This window comes from Magnolia sinica, chromosome 9, assembly GCF_029962835.1.
Source record: "Magnolia sinica isolate HGM2019 chromosome 9, MsV1, whole genome shotgun sequence".
In the NCBI taxonomy this organism is placed as follows: Eukaryota; Viridiplantae; Streptophyta; class Magnoliopsida; order Magnoliales; family Magnoliaceae; genus Magnolia; species Magnolia sinica.
The window spans coordinates 80,586,603-80,613,859 of NC_080581.1; the positions used below are offsets into that span (position 1 = coordinate 80,586,603).

Sequence of the window (27,257 nt, forward strand, 5' to 3'; positions counted from 1 at the left end):
ACCTAAACCTATTCTCAAATCTCAAAACCTATAACCTAAACCTCAACCTTAACCTAAACCTAAACCATAACCCATAACCTAAACCTTAACCTATAACCTATAACCTAAACTCAATTCCCTAAAACTTAACCTATAACCTAACCTAAACCTATAACCTTAACCTAAACATAAAACCTAAACCTAAACCTATACTTATAACCTAAACCTATTCTTATAACCTAAACCTAAACCTAAAACCTAAACCTAAACCTACACTTATAACCTATAACCTAAACCTATAACCTAAACCTAAACTTAAAACCCAAACGTAAACCCGATCTCAAACTCAAACACGATTTCCTAAACCTAAACCTTAACGTATTCTCAAATCCCTAAACCTAAACCTACACCTAATCCTAATCTCAACTCCCTAACCTAAACCTAAACCTAAACTTGAAAACCCGAACCTGAACCCGATGCCCATTTCCTAAACCTAAACTTATAACCTTAACCTAAACCTATTCTCAAATCCCAAAACCTATAACCTAAACCTTAACCTAAACCTAAACCTAAACCTAAACCTTAACCTATAACCTTAACCTATAACCTAAACTTAATTCCCTAAGCCTTAACCTAACCTAACCTAAACCTAAACCTTAACCTAACCTAACCTAAACCTAAACCTATAACCTACACTTATAACCTAAACCTAAACCTATAACCTAAAACTAAAACCTAAATGTATTCTCAAATTCTTAAACCTAAACTTACACCTAATCCTAATCTCAACTCCTTAACCTAAACCTAAACTTGAAAATCCAAACCTAAACCCGATCCCGATTTTCTAAACCTAAACCTTATCCTATTCTCAATTCTCTAAAGCTATAGCCTATAACCTAAACCTAAAACCTAAACCTAAACCTAAAACCTAAATGTATTCTCAAATCCCTAAACCTAAACCTACACCTAATCCTAATCTCAACTCCTTAACCTAAACCTAAACTTGAAAACCCAAACCTAAAAACCCGAATAAACTTTCTGCAATTCTTCATGATTATGAATTATGATGTTTTGTTGATTGAATATTTTTTTATTAGATGAAAGACACAAAAAGAAAATCATTGCTGATTTTTTTTTCTCCTTTTTCAAAAATTTTTAATGCAAGAAATTTTCTGACGGCTTTAAGCCGTCCATATTTTTCTAAATATTCAAATCTGAGACGGTCCATAACCGTCCTTTTAAGGTTCATCAGAGACTGCCTATAACAGTCCTTTTTAAGGATGATCCTTAATAGTCCTTTGTAAGGACAGTCCAAGACTGTCCTTTGAAGGTTCATAGAGACAGCTCACCACAGTCCTTTTTAAGGACGGTCCATGACCATCCTTTTAAGGTTCATCAGAGACTGCTCATAACAGTCCTTTTAAGGTTCAGCAGAGACCTATTACGTCTATATTTATTGACGGTTGATGACCGTCCAGTCCATAACCGTCCTGTAAATGTCCATAGAAATGACGGTTCATAACCATCATCTAAGTAATACGACGCCGCAAAATAGGACAGCCCTTGCGACGGTCCAAAACCGTCCTCTATCGTCTTTTGAGACAGTTTTCAACCATCCCTTTTTCACAATTTTGGCGTAATAAATGTACTTCATGAAATGATGAATACATACAAATAACAATACAATCAACTCATTGGAGTATAATTATAATATACACGTGCATGTGCTATATCTACATTTGTACATTCACATATGCATGTATGTACATATACCATTCATGTACCCATGATAGGTGTATGTTTGGAATGTAGAGGTGTAACTTAGGTTGTTCGGGTTGGGTGATTATTAATCCGACCCAACAAGACTCAAACCAAGCCTAACCAATGTTTTTTTTTTTTTTTTTCACTCGCGCACACACTCACCCTGGTGGAATTTCACCACCTATGGGAACTCAAACCCTTAATGGATGCTCAAACCTATGGCTAGAAGAATAAATTTAGGTTTATTTATTTATTTATTTATTTAACACGCGCACACACCCCACACACTCACGCTAGTGGAATGTCACCACCTATGGGTACTCGAACCCTTGACCGGGTGTCAAAACTCCTGAGAGTCTACAATTTAGGTTGAGTTAACATCCACAACTATTATTTTAAACATTCATACATCGAATCATATACAATTTTATGTCATTCATGGCTGCACTATATTATAATATTTGATACTCAGGTTGTGTTCATACGAAGGAACTTATAAATTGTAGATGTGACATGTATTTACTCAAATAAAGATAAACTTGATTAGGCTCTGTAGAAGATAGTAATAATAAAGTTGACTTTGATTAGATTGATTCCAACACGCGACTAGACCTTCTGTAAAAGATATTAATAATAAAGTTGACTAGATTGATTAGATTAAAGCCGACACAAGCTGGACATGCTAGTGCCACGTGGGTAGAATGGTACATACATGTGGGACAGCCTTTGTTTGAAGGTGGATAGACAGGCCTCCAGTGGGCGTGAGTTTAGAACCTTTGTATTTGAAACTCGGGGTATTTGACACCTTGAATTCAGAATCCTGTAATTCACATGCATGATATATTTAATAGGGTTTGAATTTAATAAATAAAATTTGACACAATGGTTGTAATGAGCCAATTGAAATATATGTTTTATTCAAAAATGATGAAATTCTAAGTCTCGGATGAGCCACAAGCACAAGATCACATTTGAATGACTAACCAAGATTTTTAACTGCTGATTTACATGGATGATGTTTGGATGTTGCAAATCATCATATTAAAGTAATTAATATAATTAATATTTTAATTGTTTTAGGATATCATCAGTGGGCCATGTGCCCAATAGATTAATTGTGTAATGACACATGTTAAACATGCAACTTTTGAAAGGATTTTAGATGTAATCCTAGCTTTTACCTTGGAACACAAAAAATCCCCTCAAACCCCCAAGATTCATGATGCCTAACGACCCCTTAAAACCCAATGCAAACCAAATCAAATCTCAGCTCCAAACATGCCAAACCATGCCCACCTCACTCCCTCTTTTGGAACCTGAGTTGTTCCATACACAAAAATCATACAGACGCCTACAAATACTGAAATTGCATACATTTTATATGCAACTCTACCCTTTGCTTCCTTCTCTAGAGAGGTGCATACCCTTCTCTTCCCTTCCTCTTTCTCTCCCTTTTCCTCATATAGATCATCCGTGTGAAGGGCATGATGATTTCGTGTGCCTTGGAATGATCTGATTTGGCTACGATCATTTGTGTTTACATCAGGACAACAATTTAACATGATAAGGAAAAGTTTACAAAATATTATCTGATTAACAAAAAATTTTACATGCCAGTACTTTTACAGTTACACAGTCTTAGCTATGACCCAAGATCCAGCGATGGCAATGGGACTCTGACAGTGGCCCACCTTGATGTATGTGTTGTATATCTATGTCATTCATCCATTTTTTTTTTCTAACTTATTTGAGTGCATTATCTCAAAAATGAAACAGATACAAATCTCAGGTGAACTACGTGTAAATAGTGGTCATTGGTCGCCCACCATTGAAAATTTTCTAGAGTTCAATGTTAGTCTGCTGTCCAACCTGTTGATAAGGTCACACAAACCTGAATGCAGGGTAATAAAAATATTAGCTTGATCTGTGGCTCAAAAAAAGTTTTTAATGATCAATAACTGCTGTTTCTTGTGTGTGGTCATCTTAAGATCTGGCTCTACTTCATTTTTTGGTCCATTTCCTAAAATGAGTTGGCAAATGGATAAACGCTGTAGATATACAATGTATACATTAAGGTGGCCCGGTAGTCAAAGTCCTGCCCACATAGTGGGATCTGGGTCGCAGCAAAGTCATTCATTTGCAGCTGGCTTTCAAAAAAGTTACATCTGTTACCTTCCGTTAAGACTTAGATTGTGGTGGAGCACGTGACACCGATCGTGAGTATTGTGTGCTACTAAAAAAGCTTTTATAGGCGTCTTTATGATGGATGTATTTTATCCATGCTGTCCACTCATTTTACCAGCTCATATTAAGGGATGAGAAGTGGACCGATCCACATGAAGTAGCGATTGACCACCCACAAATAAAAACATCCTAGGGCCCACTGTAATATTTATTTTCTATCCAACCGATTGATAAGGTCGCAAGGACAAGGATGAAGAGAAAATACAAAGTTTGATCCAAAACTTTTGTTGCCCCGAAGAAGTTTAATGGTATGGCATGGATAAAAATGGATGGATGGCATGGATAAAACACATACATCATGGCAGGGCTCATAAAGCTTTTCCAAAAGCATACCGGACTGACATTGGTGCTATTTTCTACACTAAGAAATTGAGTCCTCTTGTTCACAGCCGCCTATCCTTGCAAATGTCTCAGTGGCTGGTGAGCTCCAATGTGATGTTCATGTAAAATCAACCTTGATCACGGGCTGTATCACCTCCTGTTAGGCCACGTCTCTTATTTTATTTTTTTTAATTATTATTTTGAATCAAATGGTTAGAGTGAATTTCATATAAGTATCATTGTGGTCCCTTTAAAAATCAAAGGTAAAAGTCTCTCTCTCAACTATTTCCTTTGTTGTGGCCTACCAGAATCACAAGTCAGCTTTATTTTATTTTTTTAATTTCTAAGCCTAATAACTGACTTGAGCAAAACCCAAATTGAAGAAGAATATGGTCTTTGGGTTCCCTATATTAGGACTATGTTTTTATTTATTTTTGTTTCTGACAAGTCAAGTGCTCTTTTACTACAGAAAAAATCATACAGTTACCTTATGGGATCTAAATCAAAAGTCACCATACAAATTTTTATTTTTAGTTTCTAAATAAACAGTCCGATCATCTTCCTCAGGATATTCCTGGGGCATAGACTCGATATGCCAATGGCCTGGATTGCTGGAGCATGAGCTGCACTTCTGATAATTGAAAATCTATTACCATGTGAATGCACTACACAAAGATGAGATATTTGAATACAGGGCACCCGACATCAAAGCCATGGCTTTGGTGTCTGCATAAAAACATTGCTGAATGTTATATACGTAACTCATGCTGTCTGCATCAAAATAATCCTGAATGTTATATATTTGACCCATGCTCTAATACATGGGTATTAGACAAGTCAGCACAGCTAAACCAATAGTAGACAAATCAGCACAGCTAAACCAATAGATGTAAATGCAACTGAGGTGGGCAGGCGGCCCATGTCCTTGCGCAAGAAGAGCCCTTGATAGATGGGCCAGTTGATGATGACCAACACCCCACATAGAACAAACTGCAACACTAATGCCTCCACATCTCCGATTTCATCACCCATGGCTACCCTCTTGATTGCACCAATTAGACAGAAGAGGTTCAACATCGCCAGCGTTGCTAGGATGGTGAACATGGGAGAAGTGGACCCAAACTCCATGATCTCCTGTTCATAGCTCTTCGCCACCTCCTCATCCGTTGCCTTGGCCGTGATCACGAATGCTGACTTGGCAAGCCCTGATAACTGGAGTGCCACATCGATGGTGGCGAAGAAATACGACGCAGTCCTTTTGTAGAGCCATATCCGCTGTAGGTTCCACCATGACTCAACCGTCTCTCCCAAACATAGCCCCTCGCCTAGGCTGTATGCGTGCTTTGAGATGGTCACATACGCAAAGGGTACGAACCATGGGCTTGAGATCTGAAGGGACGTAAAAATTTTCACTTGAAGACTTGGATCATACCACGAAAGTATATTCCAGACAATATGAAGAGCTACAGCCCATATTGATTATACCACGAAAGTATGTTCTTACTTTCAAGTAACATTTCCTGTATATGCATGTGTGTATGGGAAAAATGTTCCTCGCCGGAAGAGAGAGATGCTAAAACTTCAGAAAATGAGAAGTGTTTAATATGGTTTGGACTCAAAAGACAGAACAAAAACGGCTGTATTATATATGAATAAGTTTAAAATAAAAAATTTCAGTTAAAAATTAAAATCACTGTATGCATAATCTATAATGTATATTGAAAATCGAATGATGTTCTTTGTATCTCCCAAAATTTCCTTTTACAAGTGTATTTCTTTTATAAATTAAAATCGTCTCTACTAAAAATTTTCACTTTCTACTCAATTATATGAATGGGTGTGACCACCAATTTCTATTTTTTTAAATCTATAAGGGCCCATTTGGATACCACCAAATAAGTTAAATTTTAACTTATGTTAAGTAATTAAGTTACTTTTTTAACTAAAATTAGTTTGGTAAGTATATGTAAAAGTAACAATTTTTTTATTATTTTTTTATTTTTAGCTTTTTAACTTATGACTTTTCTACTTGTCACTCTCATGGTACATGTCAAAGGAGGCTCGTCTTGCCGTCCATATCAAAGGAAACACATGTGGTGGACTGTCCACATTGAAGGTGGGGCTCACATGGTAGACAATCCACCTAAAAGGTGGGCCCCACATGGTGGATGACCCCATATTAATGTGGGCCCCACATATGGATGGTCCACGTCAAAGGTTAGCTTATAATGATAAAAAGCCCACATGCATACCAAGGCAGTATGATGGATGACCCACTTCAAAGATGGGGCCTACATAAGGGACGGTCCACATCAAAGGTGGGCTCAACATGATTGGAAATTAATAATGGTGTGCCCCACATAATGGACAGCCCACATCAAAGGTCGGCCCTAATGATGAGTGGCTCATATCCCAGGTGGACCCTACATGAAAGACAACCCACATCAAGTTGGGCCCCACATGATGAACGGTCTACATCAAAGGTCGGTCCTAATAATGAGTGGCCCATATCCAAGGCAGGCCCTACATGATGGACAACCCATAACAGAGGTGGGGCCAGCATGAGGGACAATCCACATTAATGGTGGTCTCCACATGATGAGCGGTGGATATTGAAGGTGGGCCACACATTATGGACTATAACATTGATGGTGGGCCCTACTTGATGGATGACCAACATCAAAGATGGGCCCTACATAATGAATGATGCACATTAAAGTTTGGGCCATAATAATCCATGGCCCACATTCAAGGTGGGCCCGTGTGACGAATGGCCCACATCAAAGGTGGGGCCCATACAATGAATGGTTCACATTAAAGGTTGGCCCCATATGATGGATGGTGAAGATGAGAAGACCAAACAAAACTTGAGAGATAATTGCTTATGAAATGGGAAACCAAACATGCTTTTCTACTTTTTGATTGATAATTAAGTTTGTTACCAAACATACATATGGACTGCTTAAGTAGAAACCAAGATAAGCTATTTATGGCATAAGTAGCTTATCTTAAGTAACTTAAGATCCAAATGCCCAAGTTTTTTTGTTTTTTTTTCCTAATATATCCTGTTTTGCTGAAAGAATATGTTTAATTATTTTTACGCAAAAAAAAAAAAGTTTTCTTTTACCTATGTTTTGAAATATATGGAGTTTTAAATGTTTGATCAATTGAGAGAGAGAGAGAGAGAGAGAGAGAGAGAGAGAGAGAGAGCGCCATACCCTTGGGAACAAGGAAATGCCGTTGAGAAGGGCAAGGGATGGGACCACAACATAACATAGTGTTGGGAAGGCATTGAGTGCCCATGCATTGAAAATAGCATAGCTCATTTGATGTCTAATATTTATCTTGCCATGTCCTTGTATGAATGGACAATGCTTGGTGAGGAATATTTGAAGGTGTCCTTCTGTCCATCTCTTATGTTGAACCAATGTTTCTAACAAAGTTGTAGGTGCAACACCCAAGAATGCTTTCCTAGTTGGGTTGAGATATATAGATTTCCACCCCCTACATTGAATTGCCAAGCCGGTTATCACATTCTCCACTGGACACCCATACTTCAAACCCATCTGCATATTTCAGGTACATGAAAGTTCATATGAGTGAGTGAGTGAGTGAGAGAGAGAGAGAGAGAGAGAGAGAGAGAGAGAGAGAGAGAGACCTCTTTTCCCCAGTGAAGTGAATTCTTTTCCCCAGTGAGTATTCACTTCACAAGTGCAACTTGCAAGACCTTTGGCTCTGTCCTCCAACTCCATAGCACTTCCCTTTGCTCGCCCTTCCATTCATTTTTTCCATTCCTCCTTGTAGTCCTCACCATACTTCTTCCCACATAGACTCTCCCTCCTAAAAAAGCATCCAGTCCCCATGTAGAGTGGCCCTCCATAAGCGTCCATACCGTGAAATTCCACCTACGTTACCAAGCACATTGAAAGATCCATCGTTTTGATTAGTCATGACCATTGATTTGGTGGGCCGTTGCCCAAATGCAACATGATCAGACTATGGTAATCATCGGATAATTGGTCCACAAAATGGATGGTTTATTCGATGCTCTACATTGAACAACTGGATGGCTGAGAATGTCTGATCACTTTGATTTTGGCCGTGGAACATCTACATGGTGGCCCACCATAGAACTTTAATCGGCAGTCATTGATACTTACCCCTTTAACTACCTTGAAGGAATGAGCATAAATATCATTCTTAGAGAGATTGTCGAAGCTCTGAGGGAATTGTACGTAGGCAATTTCATGACCGTTTTCCTCATCCATGAAAAAACACAATACATCTCTCACCGATTCTGCATTGTTTGAGTACATGTCGCAGTCTACGGTCAGGATGATTGGCCCATTGCTTATGACCGACGATACCCGTATCTGCAATTTCGATCATTACCACTAAGTCAATATATAAAGGTGAGGATTGTGGCAACGCTCATATGTACGTGAGGTTCGCATTCATTTGCATACACACATGAATGTTTGTTCAAGTGGGCCCCACAGCATAGACGGCCTTCAATAAAATTAGGTTGATCAATTCATCAGGTAGGCCAACTATGTAAAATAACCATGAGTGGTTTAAGAAATTGTTGCCCATGATACATTGACGAGCGTGTTTGGCCTGCTTGATGAATGAACCAGATTGGTCTCTAGGCCATGCAATCTACAAGGTGGACCCACCTCATGCATGGATCTATTGTCCTGAATAGGATGCAGGCCGTCCAGCCGAGTACAATTGTCTGGAGATTCGGCAAAACTCGCATGCATGTATGCCCAAGATGCCTAATGTCTATCTGCACAATAGGTGGCAACGGGCTTAGGTAGGACGGTAGCTTGGGCCTAGTCCATTAGTCTTTGAGCTTGGGCTTGTAAATGGGTCAGTGGGCTCTATATGGGCCCATAAAACCCAATTGATTAGTGGATGATACCCGGGCCCTGGTTTTGCAATATTTTTTTATTCATTCTAACCCACGCCAGAGAAAAGGCCCATTTACTGTTTTTCTAATGAGCTTGGGCTTGTACTAAAGGCCCAATTACTAAATGGGTTGACCCAGGACTGCTTTTTGGACCAACTATTAATCGGATCTGACTTACCGGGTCCTTGACCCGGCCTGTTTCCACCCTAGTGATCTTCATGTGTTTCGAAATAAAAACATGTAAAGATTACCAATGCATTCAAAGCACCAGCTTTGAAGTTGTGGGGATGTTGAGGTCTCTTCTCACGTGCCATGTACACGAGTGTTGGCAATGCCGATCCTTCGATATCCACAGCATTCGGGTCCCTCCCATCAATTAAAATCTGGATTTTTAATTGGAAAGATCAATAAACAATTAGGTGGTGGTTTGGTGGTGACTCATCCACTGATAATATGATGCATATGTACGTCCATCCAGACCATCCAATGCGCAAAAACAGATGGTTAGGTTCGTTTGCTTCGTTTTATTTTAGGCTATATTTCATCCACAATGAAGAATGAGAAGCATTATCGTGCTCTGGGTAGTACTATAAGTTGTAGTTCTCAGTTAGTCCATGTGGACTGTTTATCACGACCATCACAGGATCCATAGGTTGTTGCTGAAAACACACACTAAAACAGTATGACTTATCGTTCTCTACGTACGGGCACTGTATCATTTTCCTTTAAAAAGAGAAGTTAGTTGATACTCAGCCAGAGCATACTTCTTGATACTCAGCCTGTTGGATGTTTTATGCATGGATCAAGCAATAAAATGGAAATAAATTCTAACAAATTCAAATTTTGATTGATTGATTGATTAGATAAATGAGTTCACAACCCTTTAAACAGGGATTCCAAGCAATGAGAGAAAATTAGAAGCAAACTATAACTAAAACTCTCTAAAATTCATAACTTACTGTAAATAGTAAATTTACTTGTGTCTTATGTGGCTTAACCACATTATTCTCCTAATTATTCTAAGCATTTTTCATGTTGGAGATAGCTCCTAAAGCCCAACAGATGAAGAGTTATAATCAAACTAAAATTTACTATTTATAGTAAAAACGGAACTAAATATAGAATTCAACCGTCGATATGATGGAATCTCGCAAATTCAGCATGGGCAACCCGGCTATTAGATAAAGTAGCTCGTCCTACCCCAAAATTATATATGGTACGCTGAATAACTCGTTCCAATTTGTGAAATATGCCTGTTTTAAGGTTCTGACGGTCTTAACCTCTGAACAGGCCTTTTCTGGTCCATCTTGGGAATGAAAGTGTATGTGACCCGCTCCAAATCACCACTCCAACTTGGATAAAGTAAAACACAAATATCAGTGTGATTCAGAACTTTTGTAGCTCTAACAAGTTTTTAATGGTGGGCATTAAATTACCATTGTTTTCACATCTCATTCATTTTTGGGCTCATACTCATTTAAGGTGGGGAAATGGATGGACGGCATGGCATACATCACGTTGGGCCCATAGCGCCTGACACATCTACACACGACCACGACCACTGGTGGTGATATCTCCCAATCCGTGTCCAACTGGGTAGTAATAATTGCAAGAATCCAAAGCAGTGGACGCTTCTGAAGAGGACTTTCGGTGGTGACGCAGGGATGAACGTGATGAGGACGATCACCGTCTTCCTCAAGGATAACTACTCCGAATCCACGGAGCTTCTCTGGACTCCTCACAGAGACTTCTCGAATCCACGAGGAAAGAAAGTAAGAAAATAGAAATAAATTCTAATAAATTGGAAATTGATTAATTGATGAATAAAAACGAGTTCACAACCCTTTAAATAGGGGTACCAAGCAATAAGAAAGAAATCAGAAGCAAACTAAAATTAAAACTCCTATAAATTCACAACTTACTATAAATAGTAAATTTACTTTTTATAGTAAGTTTCGTATGTGGCTTAACCACGTTATTCTCCTAATTATTCTAAGCACTTTTCATGTTGGACACAACTCTTAAAACCCAACGAATGAAGAGTTATAATCAAACTAAAACTTACTATTTATAGTAAAAACGGAACTAAACATGAAATTTCACCGTCAATAGGATGGAATCTCACAAATTTCGGCATGGGCAACCTGCATAGCCAGGTTGGTTAGCTAAATTAGCTCGTTCTACCCCAAAATTATATATGGTACGTCGATTAACTCATTCCGGTTTGCGAGATATGCCTATTTTATGGTTCGATGGTTTGGATCACTTCTGTCGTCGACCGGGCATTTTCTGATCCATCTTGGCCATGTAACTGTCCGCGACCCGCTCTACATCAGTCTCCTCCACTTCAAAAGAACTCGTCCTCGAGTTCTCGTCATGCTCTGGTTCATGATACTCGGTCAGGTCCGCGACATTGAAAGTCTGTGAGATTGCCATGTCATCTGGAAGATCAACAATATAAGCGTTGTCATTGATCTTTTGGATGATTGGGATGGGTCCAATCTTCTTATTTTTCAACTTGTTGTACGTCCCGGTCGGAAATCTTTCTTTACACAGATGGACCATAACGCGGTCACCCACCTCGAACACTTTTTGTCGCCGATGCTTGTCCGCTTGTTCCTTATACTTCTCGTTCGAGGCATGTAGCTTGGTCTGCACTTCTGCATGGATGCCCATGATCTTGTCTGCCATATGTTCTGCTGCAATGCTCGTGCCTGAGTGCTTGGGTAGAGGGACCAAGTTAAGTGTGTGGCGAGGCACTCGTCCGTAGATAATCTGGAACGGTGATCTCTCTGTCGAGCGGTTCACCATGTTGTTGAATGCAAACTCTGCTTGGGACAAGGACAAGTCTCACTGCTTCGATTTTTCTCCTGAAATACAGCGAAGGAGGTTTCCTAATGTGCGATTCACAACTTCGGTCTGCCCATCAGTCTGTGGGTGGTAAGCACTGCTAAATTGAAGTCGTGTATCGAATCGATTCCATAAAGTCCGCCAAAAGTGGCTAATGAACTTTGTGTCACGATCAGAAGTAATGGTCTTGGGGACCCCGTGTAGCCGAACGACCTCTCTGAAAAATAAATTCACCACGTGTGTTGCATCGAGGGTTTTCTTGCATAGGATAAAGCGCGCCATCTTTAAGAAATGATCTACCACCACGAACACCGAATCCATACCGCGTTGTGTTCGTGGGAGACCAAGCACGAAGTCCATTGATAAATCCTCCCAAGGACCGTCAGGCACAGGTAGCGAGGTGTAGAGGCCCGTATTCTGAGATTGCCCCTTGGAGGTCTGACAAACATGACAACGTTGTACGGCTTTTCCCACATCGCGTACTAACTGCGGCCAGTAATACCACTCTTCCACAAGAGCTCGTGTCTTGTCTCACCCCAGGTGTCCACCAAGGCCACCTCCATGTAGCTCCTGAATAATCTGCTCCCTTAGAGAACTTTGAGGAATGCACAATCGATTCCCTTTGAAGAGAAAATCATCCTGTATATGAAGGTCACTTGGGTGACCCTCTTGACACTTCATCTAAGAATCTTTGAAGTCCTCATCCTCGACATACAGCTCCTTGAGACAGTCGAATCCGACTACCTCGTTGCTCATTGTAACTAGTAGTGATGCATGACGGCTAAGTGCATCAGCCACCTTGTTCTGCTGCCCTGACTTGTGCTTCAGAACGAACGTGAATTCCTGTAAAAACGCAACCCATCTAGCATGCACACGATTCACGTTAGTCTGACTATTAATAAACTTTAATGCTTGATGGTCAGTGTACAAAACAAATTCTCTTTGAATCAGATAATGCCACCAATGTCGCAACGCCTGAACAACTGCGTACAACTCAAGTTCATAAGTCGACCACTTCTTTTGGGCTTCGCTGAGCTTCTCGCTGTAGAAAGCTACCGGCCTGCCTTCCTGTGATAGTACTCCTCCAATTCCGACGTATGAAGCGTCACACTCAACCTCAAACAATTTGTCGAAATTAGGAAGCACCAAGACCGGTGTTGTAGACAAACGATACTTGATCTCATGAAAACTCTTATCAGCTTTATCGGTCCACTGGAAAGGTCCTTTTTTCATGCAATCTGTTATAGGCGCGACTATGGTGCTAAAATCTCGCACAAATCGACGATAGAAAGTCGTCAACCCGTGAAAACTCCTCACCTCATGAATGTTTGTCGGGATCGGCCATTCCCTAATAGCTCGCACCTTTTCATCGTCCACACGAATGCCTGTGGATGTTATAACAAATCCTAGAAACAATAGGCTGTCAGTTAAAAAACTGCACTTCTTCAAGTTGAGGTACAACTTGTTAAGTTATAGGACCTGTAGCACCTGCCTGAGATGTTTCCTGTGCTCTGCCTCATCCTGGCTATATATCAATATGTCATCAAAATATACTACCACAAATTGGCCAATGAACTGTTTTAGAACTTGATTCATTAAACGCATAAAAGTACTTGGTGCGTTCGATAGGCCGAAGGGCATGACCAGCCACTCATACAACCCTTCCTTGGTCTTGAATGTCATTTTCCACTCATCATCAGATCGAATACAAATCTGATGGTACCCACTCCTTAGATCTAGTTTAGAGAACACCTTGGCCCCTTCTAACATATCGAGCATGTCGTCCAACTGTGGTATTGGAAACCGATATTTGATGGTAATTTTGTTGATTGATCGGCTGTCGACACACATGCGCCAGCTTCCATATTTTTTTGGAGTTAATAATGCTGGTACGGCACATAGGCTCATGCTCTCTCTCAAGAGACTCTTACGGATCAATTCCTCCACTTGCCCCTGAAGTATCTCACACTCCTTCAGACTCATCCGATAATGAGGGCGATTGGGCAGGCTAGCCCCAGGGACGAGGTCTATGTGATGTTGGATGTCCCTCATGGGAGGCAATCCATCAGGTAAATCCTCAGGCCAGACTTCTTTGAATTCGTTTAGCAACAGTCTTAAACTTGGAGGGATGTTTGAGGATTCCTCTTCCTCGCCCTTTACTACTACGGCGTAAGAGAGAACTTTCCTCCACTTTAGAAGCTTTAGGGTGGTTCTCTGGTGCCATAGGGGCAAGGATTATTTTTTGACTATCCTTGATGAATATGTAAACATTATCTCGTCCCCGATGGGTCGCATCACGGTCCAACTGCCAAGGTCGACCGAGTAACATATGACAAGCTTCTATATCGACCACGTCACAAAGTATTTGATCCTTATAATTTTTACCAATTGAAAACGAGATAGTGCATTGTTGAGTTACCTTGGTCTCATTCACCTTTTTTATCCAACCAATTGAGTATACGGAAGGATGTTTCATTGTTGGTAGCCGCAACTTATCCACCATTACTCTCGAGATGATGTTTTCGCTACTACCACTATCTATGATCACATCAAAGACTTTTTCGTTGACGGTGCACCGAGTACGAAATATATTGTGTCGCTGTGGATGTAATTCCTTTAGTGGGGCATACAGTAATCGCCTCACAACTAAAAATTCACCAAGATCCTCGTCCGTCACTTCATCGCCACCTGCTATTTCTTCAGTGGTTTGTTCATGTTCATCAAAGCGGTGGTCTTCTTCTGCGACCTCATCTTCAGTACCCCTTCATTTATAGTCAAGTGCACTGCGGGACGTTGAGGACAAGTGTTTGATAAGTGGCCTGCTTAGCCACAGCGGTAACAATTGTTCGACCTTGACCGAGTATAAGGATTTGAAATCCTACTCGGACCTGCTATTGTGGGTGCTGCACGTTGAGGTCTGGATGAGCCGCTCCCCGTATCATGATTTGCGGTTGTAGGAAGTTGAGGTACTGAATCTTTTCCTCATGGCAGCACTGGATCCTACGTGGGACCCGTCATGGGGGGTCGATTTGATGGATATGGACGAGCAGGAGCTCTTGCAAGTTGTGTTTCTGTCCTACCCGCCAATTGAACTGCTTCATCCACGGTCCCGACTGGGTACATCTGAACTCGATCCTGAATTATCGGTCGCAACCCACCTATAAATCGTGCCACTTTCTATGACTCAGATTCTGACAGATCGTTTCGTGTAGCCAACCATTGAAATTCTTCAGTGTAATCTGTGACAGTTCGATTTCTCTGTCTGCAATTTTGATATTGCTGGAATAATATCTGCTCATAATCACTGGGGAGAAATCATGATCGAAGAAGACGTCTCATCCGTGGCCATGATGAGATGGGCACCTTGTTCTAGCGGGCTCGTGAGAATTGTAATTGTTTCCACCATGCAGAAGCACCAGATTTTAATTTAAACGCTACCAATTTTACCCTTTTATGATCTGGCACGTCCATGTAATCAAAATATCTCTCTACTTCGGCTAGACAATCGAGAGAATCTTTTATACGTAATAAACCGTTAAAACTAGGAAGTTCAGCCTTACCTCGATAGTCTCTTTCAGCACGATCTAGATGATCACCTCCATGGATTGGTCTTCGAGCAAAACCCTCATTAAGGTCCTCGTCGCTAGAACTTGAATCATCTGGTGTAGCCCTACGGTTTGCCACTGGTAGTGCTCTACGAAAATCCGGGTTGTGTCGTACAGCAACCATGGGTGGTGGAGCACCGCCTAGGGCTCAGGGCGGAAGTAGCGCATCCGCAAGACGGTCGAGAGTTGCCCGCAGCCCTTGCATGGTCAACTGACTCTCCCGGTGGAAAGCTTTCATTCTTTCCGAAAGATAACGAATCCCTATATCACCGTCCACAGGATTTTGATTCATACCTTTGCTATTTGCCATCGGCCCAAGGAAAATCCTCGCTTTGATACCATTTGACGCAGGGATGAACGTGATGAGGACGATCACCGTCTTCCTCAAGGATAACTACTCCGAATCCACGGAGCTTCTCTGGACTCCTCACAGAGACTTCTCGAATCCATGAGGAAAGAAAGCAAGAAAATAGAAATAAATTCTAATAAATTCGAAATTGATTAATTGATGAATAAAAACGAGTTCACAACCCTTTAAATAGGGGTACCAAGCAATAAGAAAGAAATCAGAAGCAAACTAAAATTAAAACTCCTATAAATTCGCAACTTACTATGAATAGTAAATTTACTTTTTATAGTAGGTTTTGTATGTGGCTTAACCACGTTATTCTCCTAATTATTCTAAGCACTATTCATGTTGGACACAACTCTTAAAACCCAACGAATGAAGAGTTATAATCAAACTAAAACTTACTATTTATAGTAAAAACGAAACTAAACATGGAATTTCACCGTCAATAGGATGGAATCTCGCAAATTTCGGCATGGGCAACCTGGCATAGCTAGGTTGGTTGGCTAAATTAGCTCGTTCTACCCCAAAATCATATATGGTACGTCGATTAACTCATTCCGGTTTGCGAGATATGCATATTTTATGGTTCAATGGTCTGGATCACTTCTGTCGTCGACCGGGCCTTTTCTGATCCATCTTGGCCATGTAACTGTCCACGACCCGCTCTACATCAGGTGGCTGATTATTGAGGCAGAAAGCGGTGTCTTGTAGGCAAAGTCCATGGAGCCATTAAATTACTGGGCCAGGCGATACAAGACATAAGTCAATTTATGTTGTGAGCCCACTTGTCCATGCACCTTCAAATATCTGAGAGTGGATTCGGTGTTATCTGGGTATTACCAACTAAGTTGTAAGGTGTTACCTCCAATGTGGCCGATCCTTGACCTGTGAAATTTAATGGACCACTTCGACTGCTTTGTATGCCAGTGAAATAATGACACGTCAGGGTTATTGAGGTAGTACTCTGACCTTAGTGTTACTTAATCCGCTCCCACAAAACAGATAATAAAATAATGTTATCTGGGTAACACTGAGTGAGGTGTAATTTGTTACTTCTAATGTGACCGATCCTTCTCGACCTGTGAAAGTTAATGGACTAATATAACTGCTTTTGTATGCAATTGAAATAAGTCTGGGTAGTACTATAAGTTGTAGTTCTCCTTAGTTAGATGGGGCCACTTTAACCCTCCGATTAATCCATCTGGACTGTTTATCATGGCCATCACAGGATTCATACGTTGTTGCTGAAATCTCATACTATATCAGTATAACTTACAGTATTATATGGGCACTGTATCATTTTCCTTTAAAAAGATAAGTTAGTTGATACCCAGGCAGAGTATATTTCTTGATACTCAGGCAGTTGGATGTTTTATGCATGGCTCAAATTAAACCATCAAAATTAAATGGGTTGAACTGTCCAAAACTCTTATTTATAGTAACCATCCAAGAGCCATAAGACTTTTATTAGGTAGGCCACATGTAATTATCGGTTTCGATCTAGTCGTTGGACTATATATTCAGATTGAGTAATTCATTGGGCTCCACTATGATTGTGATCATTGCTAATAGGTTTAAAATGGGATGCCTTCATACACGGTTATTAAGTCAAATATGAAAATCCATGGCATAGAGACCTGAAGGAGAAGTGCACTGGGCAAGCTTTTCTAGCCTTTTTTTCTATAAATAGATGTCTTGGTTCCTTCACTAACATATGAGAGAAAATTCTAATTTCATTGAAGGTTCTCCTATAGGTGTGATATGGGAGATCTAGCATCCCTCCGTTACGACGCAGTATCGGGAATGTCTTCTTAATTAGGTATGTCTTTTTTAGTATTATGTTGAATCTCCATTATTGATACATAGGCAATTAATTAATTCCGCAATATAGAAATAACAGAAGTGGTCCACTAATCTTTTGGTCGGATAATCAAATAAGTTACATTAAAAGTAAAAATTATCAGTCCCATGCTTGAGTAAAAGTTTGGCTATAATGTTCTTGTATTTGTCTCAATTAGTTAAAATAAGACATAGGCGATGGTGATGATATATTTAAATTGAAGGCATAATTTACTTAATTTATTTTAATTATATGTGCAATTTCTAATAATTTTTAAAGAGAATATCTCAAGTCTAACCATCTGGACCTCCAGTTATGGCCCTCATAGTGGATATAACTTTTAACCTAATCAATAAATATGACATCCAACCCTTCCAATAGGTTGGCCCCAACACTAGGATCACCAGGTGCAATAATCAACTCATCTACTAATCAAGTGAGAACAATATTTAACCGTTGATAAATAGAAAAATATAAGTGCAGTCTACTCAATAAGTAGAAGCAACCCATCTACTAATCAAGTGAGAATAATGTTTAGCCATTGATGAATAGAAAAATATAAGTGAGCACAATGTTTAGATAAAGCAATTATCATAGTGGAGCCAACCTATTGGATGGATTTGGCATCACACATACACACAAATGGTTAGAAGTTATCTGTTAGATGAAATGATATGGTACAATCAATTCTACGTGAGACCTTATCATTTCTAAATGCTTGTGTATTATCTATCATACAATGGTAAATAATTAAATTATTATTTCTTTATAGTGACAAATCTCTTCTTTTCAATTCCTCAATATGGAATTTCTCAAGAGATTTTCAGATTTTAATTGTTTTTTCCGATAATATATAGAAAAACTCATTAAAAATAATATCCTAAAATATATTTATAATAAATCTATAAAATAACTTTAAAATTTTGAATTTGGGGTTAAAATGGATTTATTTAAACATTTTATTATATTATTTTACTAAAATCATGACCTTTTCATATTTAAGTAACGAGAAGTTTTAAAAATATCTTGTGATGATTTTATTGTTCAATGATTTATGCAAAAATGTCACAAAATCTCCATAATATTTGTCACAGTATTCTCCTTAAAGAATTAATAATTCACTTAGTTGATCAAAAAATATTTGATAAACACACCCTTTCTTTTGCTATTGGTTACCAAAAAAATACAAGATCTATGCATCTATCGAACATAGGGAGGTATAAATACCACTTCACTTGTTAAGAGGAGAAACGATTACATGCCGCCACCAACATGTCACACGTAAAATATCCAATCCAATCTATGGAGAAGGTTGGCTAGACCATGATGATCAGGTGATGTTAAAATTATGCCAATCCACTTATCTAGTGGAACACAGCATCAAAACGAATGGGTTGTATCACTCAGAGCAATGATGTGGCCCACCAAATCAGTGGATCGGCCTGATTTTCGTACTAAGTGACCATCATGGTTAGGCCCATCTTTTGCATGGACTGGATATTCTAGATATGAAACATATTGGCAGGAAGGAATAGTTGCATCTTTACTTCTTGCAAAAGCACCTGATCTAATGATCTTTGTTTCAAGCTTACACTGAAGGCAATGACATTTTCTCTATTTTAAGAGATTGTAATGAAGATTTACCTGAAGAATGGTATGATGGTTGCCCGAATTGACAGTTGAATGCCAGTCTGCAAAACCTTTGTGCTCCGCTCGGATTTCGCTGGGTATATGTCCCAACTTAACTGCGGTGTCAATCCGATTCGCCATTTCTTCATACAAGTTCTATGAAAAAACAAACAAACATAATTTGTAATTTTTATAAAGCATAGTTTTGAGATGAATTAGAGTTTCATGCTCATCAGCAAATGTAATATATATATATATATATATATATATATATATATAGATCCAAAAGTATCTTTTTGAGGGTGCCATTGGCGGAAAAGGGAATGCCCCAAAAATCTTCTAGATTGGAAAATTAGGACAATGTGTCCAAAAATGCATAATCATGGGCAACCATCGCTTGTCTTTGCATAGAGAAATACATTAGCACTTTTGGCTGAGTGTGACGGATAATTCATAGGCAGTTCCAAATTACTGAGAAATTGCATACATGGCATTGAATTAATTCAAAATAATCATCCAAGTTAGATGTATCATGAAAAATTATTACGTTTATATGGTAATCCATCTATCGATACGGAGGCCTCAAGTGTTGAAACAAGCTATCTCTACTCAGTCTGCCAGTTAAGACATATTGGCTGGTTGAAAATGAAAACTAATTCAAGGGTTTTATCATGTACACCAAGTGTCCAAGAATTAGAGCCCACAATAATTAAACTAGTCTTTTTTTTTTTAATTGTAACTTAGGAAATTTTTATTTCATAATTTGTAATACTTATATTAGATAGCCCACACATGATCATCGATTTTGAGTTGATTGTTGGATTATTCAGATTGGACGATCTGATGGCTCTACTACAATTGCGATCATCATAGATAGATTTGAAATGAGACGCTTGAACCATTTTCCATATACAAGATTACTCAAACGGATTTTAAAATATATATATATATATATATATATATATATATATATATATATATATATATATATATATATATATATATATATAAGTGAACGAACAGAGAAGAAGCTTTTTTATCTTCTATCTGAAATCTCCATACCATATGACGAAAAACCCTACTCTTATTGAAATGTTTTTAGAAGAATTTAAGGTGCAAAAGATGCTTTTCTTAATGGCATCATGGCATCGAAAATGTCTTGTCACCTAGGTACAGATTTAAATTTTCAATTTATGATCTTTGTTATTAGTACATATATATATATGATTTGCTTATTCCATCATCTACTTTACATAATTTAATCATTTTAATTTGAATAAATATATGCTATTTGTACCACTTCTATATTTAAATAGAGTACCAAATAACTCCCTTAAAAAGAAAGTACAACAAATTGCTCCTAGTAAGTGTATATGAAAAACCAAATATTTCCTAAATATGTTGCACATGTACGCAATGTTTTGCTTGTGCGGCCACACACATTCAAGCACTCCACTCATATACATATGCCACCACCAATTTTCAAATACCCAACATATATCATGTATGATAATTTATACATGCCATGATTTATATCAACTCTCACCTCACAATTTTTAGTATTTGACAAATAAGGAATAAAATAAATAGCATCTATGAGTTTGCCTTAATACAATTTTGCTTGAATCAAAACATTAGGTGCTACTTGTTCAATTAACTCCAAGACTGGCCATATAGTCAATTACACATGCATTAGCTACCATGAAACAAAAGTCAAGAACCGGACGATTCTAGCCTGGTGACGTTGGGTCACCTTTTGCAAATGCATGATCCATGTGACATGTTGGGGAATGAATGTAAGTGAGAAGTTCGTATATAGCCAGCCGCTTTATATATGTGATCATTTCTCCATCCAAAAAGCGTACCACAGTCACAAAGCTACATGGATGGTCTGATTAATGGGCTATACTCCATCCACACAATGGTACGTAGAATTTGGACGGTCTCAATTGACCCACGTTTGCAGTTAATAAACAATGTAGAAGATATTTTACCTTGTTGGACAGCCATTGATTGGCGTTCTCAGGATCATGTGGCTCAGATGTTGTGCTAAAATAGACAGCCGGTGATCTTGGGTCCACCTTGAATTTCTTGCAAAATGGGATCCAATGCTTTGCGAAGTGGGAGGCCTCCAGTAGAGCGTAGAATGTTAGATCTGACCCACCATCATCGGAGAGGTAGATGCTCAGTTTCTCCGGTGGGTAATCATAGGCCATGACTGAAAGAACGGTGTTGATTACTAGCGTGGGTGGTTCTATTGTGGGGTCCGCAGTGCACACGAAAATGTCCACCCCTGGCAACTCATCTTCATATCTGCACCATTAAAAATAAATTAAAAAATGGACAGAGAGAGAGAGAAGAGGATCGAATTGAATCTTTTACGATTTACGTGGAAAGCCACTTAGAGCCGTTCGACCACAAGAATCACGGTTGTGATCGGACGGCTGTAAGAAGTGAACTTGTATGGCCTCATTCTCCCTGGATAAAATTATTTAAAACATGGGCAATTAAAGATTCAAGTGAAATGTAGACCATTAGGTTCCTTATATGGAAGTGACTCGTGATCCTATCCCTTAAAGTGAGGATCCAAGGTGAGCTCCGAATGATGACAACCAATATCAAGGTGGGCCGCACGTGATGGGCAGTCCATATCAAAGGTAGCCTCATATGATGACAATTCACATTGAAGGTGGGGCCACACTGGAAAATCCACTATGTGAGTGGTTGATATTAAAGGTGGCCCCAAATGTTGGACAATTAACATCAATACTGAGTTCCACATGATGAATGACCAAGATTAAGGTGGGCCTCACATAATCCACAGTCGACATCAAAGGTTCACTCCTAATGATGAATGAGCCATCAAGGGCAGGCCCTGTATGATGGATGGTTCACTTCAAAGTCCAGCCTTGCATGATGTACGTACATTGAAGGTGGGCATTGCATGATGGACGATCCACATGAAATGTTAGAAATGATTGATGGCCCACATCAAACGCAGGCCCTGCTTGATGGTGAGCTTGGCAAGGTGGATGGTCCACATTGAAAGTAAGCTACGCACGATGGATGGTTCACTCTGAAGATAGGGATAAGGTGGGCCCAACATAGTAAACCTTCCGCATCAAAGGTTGGCCACACATGAAAACGGTGAATATGAAAGGCAGACCACATGAATGGCCCTGCATCAAAGGTGGGTCTGTCACATGTATCAGTCACATGGAGAGACCGCTTGCATTGTGAATTCTATCCATTGGCAGCCTCATTGATGGGGAAGCAGATTAGTTGGTTTACCACACACCTCCGGATTAGCGGATTGGCGGGTGTACCACACACAGCTCAAGTTGTACAAACGTTTCAAATGAGATCAAAGTTACATGGCCTACGTTAATGTATTTATTATATCTACACTATTCATACATTCTGGGAGATCATTTTAGAGCATGAGCCCAAAAATGAGTCATATCCAAAGCTCAAGAGGACCACACTATAAATAGCTGTGGAGATAATGATTCTCAAAGTTGAACTATTTAGTCCTTGCTTTTGCTACGGTGGTAGACTCTCGGGAGTTTCAACACCGGATCAAGGGTTGAGTACCCAAAGGTGGTGAAATCCCACTACTATATGAGTGTGTGGCAGTTTGCGTGCGTGTGTTAGGAAAAAAAAAACTATTCGCTAAGGCCCACCATAACATATATTTTCCATCCAAAATGTTCATAGGGTTACATAAGCCTGGATGAATAGGAAAAACAAATATTATATTGATCTAAAACTTAATGTAAACCCCAAAGAATTTCAATGATAGATGTTCAATCTCCTAGGACTTTTTGTAGTGTGGTCCACTTATAACTTTTGAATTTGTTTTATTTTTTGGCACAACATTTACAACCAGCTCGCCAAATGAGAGAATGATTTAGATATAACACATGCCGCATGATGAGACCCACAAAACAAGGTGACTTCAACACACCAACAAGGTCGATTGTGTGTGGTAAACCAGCCAATTCGCTTCCCGGACTGGCTGGTGTACCACACACCACCAACCTTGCTATGTAGGTAGGATGTCGTGCCAATGATATACTTTTATATCCACACTGTCGTTCATTTGAAAAGATCATTTTACATCTTGATCCCTAGATTGAGTTGTATCCAAAGCTCAAGTGGACCACACCACATATAGCAGTGGAACCATGATTCTCACTATTAAAACATTCATGGGCCCTGTATAACATTTATTTTCCATCCAATCCATTCATAAGGCCACACAAAGCTAGATGAGAAGGAAAAAAACAAATTATATTGATCCAAAATTTACATGACACCTGAAATGGTTTCAATGGTAGACCGTTCAATCCTTCAGTGCTTTTTGCAATATAGTCCACAATTTACATGACACCTGAAATGGTTTCAATGGTAGACCGTTCAATCCTTCAGTGCTTTTTGCAATATAGTCCACTTGAGCTTTGGATCTTTGTTTATTTTCAGTTCACACTGTAGGATGAGATCGCTCGCCAAGTGGATCATGGATTTGGATATAACCCATACCACTTGGTAAAACCCAATAAACTTGGTGGCCATATAACACCATTACAACATTTGTAAAATTCTTTGAGAGAATAAGCCTAAAAATGAGTCATATCCAAAGTTCAAGTGGATTACACTATATAAATAGCAATAGAATAATGATTCTAACTGGCCCACCACAACGTTTATTTTCTGTCAAATCTGCTGTTTAGGTCACACAAACTAAGGGCTGAGAGGAAAAACAAATATCATATTGATCCAAAACACCTGTCGCCCTATAAGGGTTTCAATGGTAAACATTAAATCTTCCTCTGATTTTTGCAGTGTGGCCCACTTGATCTTTATATCTGTCTTAATTTTCGAATCAAGCATTACGACAAGCTCATCAAATGGATGGACGGATTGGATATAACACATACCTCGTTATGGGACCCACAGAACTTAATGACGTCAACAGACTAGTCATGTCGGTGGTGTGTGGTACACCAGTCCGTTCGCTTCCCTTATATGGGATGACACTTGGCGCTGGGTAGTCACCGGAGAAATGGATTGGCTACTCCCCTTGCCACCAGCCCATAGGCTGGTGGTCCGTCCTCTGTGGACCCAACCGTGACGTATGTCTTTCATCCATGCCGTCCATCTATATTTTTAGATCATTTTAGTATGTGAGACCAAAAATTAGAGATTGGATATCCATCATTAAAAACCTCTAAAAGCCAACTGTACTGTTTATTTGTCATCCAATATTTTGAGTAGGTCATGAATGGAACGGATTGGCTACTCCCCCTGACACCAGGCCGGAGCTGGTGGTTGGTGCTCTGTGGGCCCATCATAATGTATATGTTTCATCCATTCCGTTCATCTATTTTTCTAGATCAATTTATGGTAATATACAAAAAATGAGGTATATCCCAGTCTCAAGTGGACCACGTTACATGAAACAGTGTTGAATGAACTTCGACTGTTAAAAAATTTTTGGGGGCCATAAAAGTATTGGATCAAGTTGATATTTGTTTTTTCCCTTTATCTGGATCTTTATGACCTAATCAACGGATTGGATGTCAAATAAACAGTACATCGAGCCTTAGGAGGATTTAAATGATGGATATCCAATCACTATTGTTTTCCTGTGGTGTGATCCACTTGAGATTTATATCCCTCCCATTTTTGGGATAAAGACATAAAATGATATTTAAAAATGGATGAAAGGAATGAATGAAACACCTACATCATGGTGGGGCCCACAGAGCACCGACCACCAGCTCCGGGGCTGGTGTCGGGGGGGTAGTCAATCCGTTTCCGGTCATAAATACCCAGATGAATACAATAGGTCGTCCTTATCCGTAAAACTCAAGGCGGTGTGGTCATAAATACCCATATGAATAAAATAGGTCATAAATACCCAGATGAATAGAATAGGTCGTCCTTATCCGAAAAACTCAAGGCGGTGTGGTCATAAATGCCCAGATGAATAAAATAGGTCGTCCTCATCCAATATTTTGAGTAGGTCATAAATACCCAGATGAATAAAATGGGTCGTCCTTATCCGAAAAACTCAAGCCGGCTACACAGGAATAAAAAAATTAAATAAATAAATAAAAATCCCAAGAATAATGATCTTGGTTTCCAATTTTACCCTCACGAAACAACATATGTTTAGCCACGCGCGTGTAGAACAATGGGATCAATGCACTAGCACACGTGTCTATATAGCTTTTATGTGCAAGATCTAAGCTTTTCACCGTTCGTTGGTTAGATCTTTCGGGGGAAGTTTTGGATGCTCCAGTCCTCATGTAATCCAGACAGTCGAGAATACAGTCGGAACAAAAAAAGCGTTTTACCACCATTTTTTGGGTTGTCACGCACCGACGAATCAACGGGCCTAATATTCGGGCGAGAAGATTTATAAAGCTTGACCCATCAAATGAAAAGTATTCACCCGTGTGCTTGCGTCACGCATGTGGGCTTTAAAAACCTTTTGATAAGAATTTGGACCCGCGATTTTGTAATCCAGACACTTGTTGTAGTGTCCCACGGCTAGGATTAAAAAGAACGGTTAGGATTAAAAAGAACCAAGATGCCATGTCATCTGGAGGAGATTTAGGTCATCCCCAATTTGCAGAGGGTATTTACCATAGGATCAACGGTTTGGATCACTGCACCATGGTCTACCCTTTGGGAATGATACATGAGACCTCTACGCAGGTTCTTCGCGACAGGAAAATACAATTTTCTAGTGTTTTAGATACATAGTTGTACTTGTAGGATATTTCAGAGCCCTCAACCCAATCCCAACCCAACCTAGGGTTTTGTTGAAGATTTTCAAATCTACTTCAACACAACCTCTTTGAACCGATCTAAATTTCAGGTCAGTTGGATTTTGTTAGGGACTGAACCAAGTTGCACTGCCGGTGGAGAATGGGTAGAATGGTGCATACCTGTGGGAGAGCCTTTCTTTGAAGGTAGAACGATAGACAGGCCTCCAACGTGAGTGAAAATCCAATAAATTCCAAACCAAATCTCAGCTCCAAACATGCAAACCCACGCCCACCTCAGCCCTTCTTTTGGAACATGAGTTGCTCGGTACACCCAAATCATACAAACGCCCACGAATATCGAAATTGCGTAAATCTTATATGCAATCCTACTACCCTTTGCTTCCTTAGTTTCAAAGAGAGGTACATACCCTTCTCTTCCCATCCTCCCTCTCTCTCCCTCTCCCTCCCTCTTTCTCTCTGTAAGGGCATATATGTACTATGCATAGAAAGGAGGGGTTCTCAGGTCTAATGGGGTTGGAATATTAGTAACAGTTTACTGAGTGCATAACTTTTAACCTTTCATGTGTCTGTGACATCCACACCCTCTCGACACAAAAATCACTTTATGCAAATTAAAATAAGTTGTATTCATACATGCATGACATGGGAGCAAATTCAATGGACTTCATGAAACGATGGATGCATAAAAATAACAATACAATCAATTCACTGGTGTATAATTGTAATATACACATGCATGTGCTATAGCTACGTATATACATTCACATATGCATGTATGTACTTGTAACATTCATGTACCCATGATAGAAGGTGTATGCTTGGAATTCAGAGGTGTAACTTAGGTGGGTCGGGTGGGTTGAGGATTAATCCAACCCAATCAGGCTCAACCAAGCATAACCAGTGTAATGGATGCTCAAACTTATGGCTAGAATAATAAATTTAGGTTGAGTTAACATCTACAACT

The 27,257-nt window shown here is 39.4% G+C and overlaps 1 pseudogene; it reads right to left on the reverse strand.

The window, feature by feature from the left end:
• Positions 1-5,012: 5,012 nt before the first annotated feature.
• Positions 5,013-26,791, reverse strand: LOC131255828 (cellulose synthase-like protein E6; annotated as a pseudogene).
• Positions 26,792-27,257: the final 466 nt, after the last annotated feature.